General features: G+C 42.6%; 1 non-coding gene across 1 annotated transcript; it reads left to right on the top strand.

The window, feature by feature from the left end:
• Positions 1-3,844: 3,844 nt before the first annotated feature.
• Positions 3,845-3,936, top strand: trnar-ucu (transfer RNA arginine (anticodon UCU)). Its single transcript is given in 2 exon segments — positions 3,845-3,881; positions 3,901-3,936. It is a non-coding gene; the product is annotated as a tRNA-Arg (tRNA).
• Positions 3,937-4,338: the final 402 nt, after the last annotated feature.

Below are 4,338 nucleotides of genomic sequence, written 5' to 3'. Positions count from 1 at the left end.
CGACACCTACAAACATTATCGAGCTCTGTGAATTGGTAATTGAACTGCAGGTCAATTTGCTCACTGAATTGGAAAGTTCATTTCCAGACGTTTCGTCACCCTACTCGGTAACAATTTCAGTGGGTCTCCAGGCGAAGCACTGTTCATGATTCCTGCTTTCTCTTGATATGTTTGGTTTTCTTTGGGGTGGTGATGTCATTTCCGATGGTGATGTCACATCCAGTTCTTTTTTTCTCAAGGGGTAGTTGATGGCGTTGAACTCGAAGTGTTTGTTGATGGAGTTCTGGTTGGAATGCCGTGCTTCGATTAAATCTCCTGCATGTAGGTGTTTGGCTTGTCCTCGGATGGATGTGTTGCCTCAGGCGAATGCAATGTTTATTCGAATGCAATATTTGTCAAGTTCTTGCATGACATTTTGGAAATGACATCAGTTTTTGCATATGGACAAATAGGCAGAAAACGAGCCACCAGGATACATGAACACCAACTAGCCACAATACGGCGTGACCCTCTCTCACTGGTATCTTTACACACAGATCAGGAAAGACACTACTTTGACTTGGACAACGCATCCATCCGAACACAAGTGAAACAGAGACACACACGATTATTCCGAGAAGCATGGAATTCCAACTAGAAATCCATCAAAATCACATCGATTTAGACTTCATCTACAACTCGCTGAAAAACAGAACAGGAAATTATATCACTACAGGAAATGACATCACCAACCCAAAGAACCGCAAGCATATAAATAGAAAGCAGAATTCATGAACAGTCCGTCACCCGTAGGCACACTGAATATATTAAGCAGGAGGGTAACGAAACGTCCGGAAATTAGCCTTCCAGCTCAGTGAGCAAATCTTCATCTGTGAAGCTAAAACTGAGCTACAACTCTTGTCAAAACTTGCCAGGTCACGAAACAGATGTATGAGGATAAAGCTGTTTATGTAATGCACGTTTGGGTTTCAGTTAGCCGTTTGATAAATTTCGCCACGGCAGGTGACTCACAAGATACTGAGGCATGGGAATGAGGGGGATGTCGTGCTTTGTATCAGAAATTAGCCAGCTGAAAGAAGACAGAGGGTGTTACTTGATGGGAAAACGTCATTCTGGAATTCTGTTGCTTGTGGTGTACTGCAACGATCTGTTTTGGGTTCACTGCTTTTTGTCATTTTTTTGTAAACGAGCTGGATGGGGGCGGAGAAGGATGGTTAGTAAATTTGCGGACGACACTACGTTCGGGAAAGTTGTACACAGTGCTGAAAGATATTGTAGATAACACAGTGACACAGGTATGCAGCAGAGTTGGGCTGAGAGTTGGCAAATGGAATTTAATGCAGAAAAGTGTGAGAAAGAACATGGCATTGAAAATATCACAGAATATAAAGATTGATAGCAGAAGTTTCTAGTAAAATATAAAATGAAAAAGAGAGGCAAAAGTAAACGTTGACCCTCTCGTGGATGAGAAGGGACATTTACTTATGGGATATGCGGAAATAGCAGTGACATTGATCAGGCATTTGCGTCGGTCTTCACAGTGGAGGATATTAATAACATGCCAGTAATTGACAAAGAGATGATGTTTGGTGACGACATGGGAACAGTCATTATAACAAAAGAGGTCGTGTTGGATTGTTGAAGCTAATATTGCAAAAGATGGTTACGTCTCCAGGACTTGATGGAATGCATCGCAGGGTACTAAAAGCAATGGTATGTGCTTGCGGTAATTTTGCAAAATTCGTTGGTCTCTGGGCAGTCCCAGCAGATTGGAAAACACAAATATGGCGTCACTGTTTAAAAAGTGAGGCAGACAAAATATGAGGAATTAGATCAGATTACTTAGAGTATCGAAGCAGGCCCTTTGTCCCAACAAGTCCACACTGACCGCCAAAGTGCAACCCACCCAGACCCATTCTCCAACATAATAGACTAGTTTGTTTAACATCTGTAGTGCATAAATTTCTTCAGTCTTTAATCGAGGAAAAAATAGAGGGGCTTCTCCGTAGAAATTTGACAGATGCAGTCTGGATTAATGAAGAACAGGTCGAATTCGAAAAGATGATCGCCAGTCATCAGATTTAAAGGGCAGAATTCGGAGAAATGAAATGAGAATTGGAATGTTTCACAATTACTGGTTTCACAAAATAGGGGTGCGGTTAATCTCTCTCGTGTCACGAATCCTGATGCATCCATTGCGTCGACTCTCTCAACTGCCAGATCTAAGGACTGAATATGTTGTCCCTGTATCTACCAAAAAGGTAACTGGTGTACCTTCCACATATAATACATTTTCCCTTGATAATAGAATTCGCTTCTTCTTATCAACACCTCAATATCAGGGACCTGAAACATTCGAGTTCCTTTCCAGATACGGAGTTGTTTTTTTCCCATTCCTTGACTGGTGATATGGTAGTTTACTGGCTTGTAAGTCTGCTATCAGTTCGGTTTAACTTTACATTTTTTTTCTTTCTAACTGCAATACTTGGCTGTGCAAAGTCAGGTTCTTACTTCTTTGTTTCCCTGTGCTTTTATTGGTTTCGAAATAAATGCTAATTTTCCATTACAATGGACATCACATTATTTTTACAGGTCGCTGCAACAGCGAGGGCCGAAGTGCCTGCACTGCATTGTAACGTTCTATGTAGTAAGCTACATTTCCTGCTGGTTTCTCATGTCTCTCCTCACTGTGGAAGCTTCCAGTCACATCTTCCAGAGATTTGTCTGCACTTCATTTAATAGAGGCAACTGTATTTCCTGCTCAGAATGTGATCTCTCTGCAATGGAGAGGAAAACAGAGTCGGTGACAAAATTGAGATCACTTACATTCTTTCCAGAATCAACAAAAACTATCCCGATCTTCCAGTCTCCTGTAACTTCAACATTACACTGTTTTCCCACCCTTCAGGCTCTTTGCCCGTATTCCTGATGAAGGACTGTTGCCCGAAACGTCGATTTTACTGCTCCTCGGATGCTGCCTGAACTACTGTACAATTCCAGCCCCACTCTAATCGTGACACTGTGTTCCCAGGCCACTATTCCGGTCTCTGGTTTGCTGCAGTGCTCCTTCAAGGAATAACACAAGCTGGAAGACCTGCAACTCATTTTCTACAGACAGACTATGCAAACTTTAGGTCCCAACATCGAGTTCAATCATTTTGGAACCCGTCCGCCCTCTTCCACATTCTTCACCCAACCTTCCATCCCGACAGTTCCGAAGACAGATCATTGGACTCGAAATGTTAACTTTCCTTTCTCATGAGATATGAACACGAGCTGCTGATTTTGTTCAGACCTTTTGGCTTTACTTCAGGGAACTTTGCTTGTTCGTTGTAATCGCCAGACTGCTGGAAGCTTCTGATTGCAGGATGAGATATTCAGAGGAGATGACAGGAATGGCAAGGGCTGGACCATTCCCATTGTGAAGGTAGACGAGTTGGGTTGGGGGATATTTATCGAAGAGCAGAGAAAGCTCTTTGAGTAACCGATTAACGTGCACATTTTATGAAGAGGATAGATATGTATGACAGGGATCAGCCTGTATTTGGAAGGAATAGAGTGACATAAATGAAATACAGGAGACGAGTTGTTTTGAGGAGAACTTGCAAGAATGCTTTCACCAGTCGAGTGTTGCTTATCTGGAAATCATTATCTGAGCATGTGGTAAAGCTACGTGTCATGAGAACGTTCCAGCAGACTGTAGCCGAACACTTGAAGAGCCAGAGCACACGTGGCTAAGGAACAGGTACTGGAAAGTGTGACCAGGACAGACAGACGCGAGATGGGTGTCCTGAACGCAATGGGTCAAAGACAAATTTGTGTGCTAAAAGGCAGCTGTTGGTGCGGCTCTGTGGCGCAATGGATAGCGCGTTGGACTTCTATGTCATCGCTCAGGTTGTAATTCAAAGGTTGTGGGTTCGAGTCCCATCAGAGTCGAATTTTGGTTTATGGTTTGGAAGGTAGTCAGAGCAGACTCGGCTGCTCATCTGCAAAACCAACAGTATTCGTGCAGAAACTCAACTGTCTCGAAACGGAACATTTTCCTCTCACAAGTTTAAATTTTCGATGTCTATTTATGATAGAGATCAATAAATATCTGTTAGTCAGTAGGCAACACGATGATGTGTATCGGATGGAAAAAGACACAAAATTGTTTTGTCAGCCATGATGATATTGAATCATGGAGCGGGACGAGATCGGTATTAACAATGGGCTCCTTTGCGTCTGTGCCATTTCTGGCCCAATTTTTAAACAATCATAATATGAATTAAACACCACGAAATATTTTGGTCTCACCTCCACATCCCTTCCCTTCCAGCTGGAACAGACAGCTCTTGT

Source organism: Hemiscyllium ocellatum, unplaced genomic scaffold (assembly GCF_020745735.1).
Source record: "Hemiscyllium ocellatum isolate sHemOce1 unplaced genomic scaffold, sHemOce1.pat.X.cur. scaffold_262_pat_ctg1, whole genome shotgun sequence".
Classification (NCBI taxonomy): Eukaryota; Metazoa; Chordata; class Chondrichthyes; order Orectolobiformes; family Hemiscylliidae; genus Hemiscyllium; species Hemiscyllium ocellatum.
Note: the sequence above shows the minus strand (reverse complement) of the source record. Positions and strands in the feature narration are given on the sequence as shown.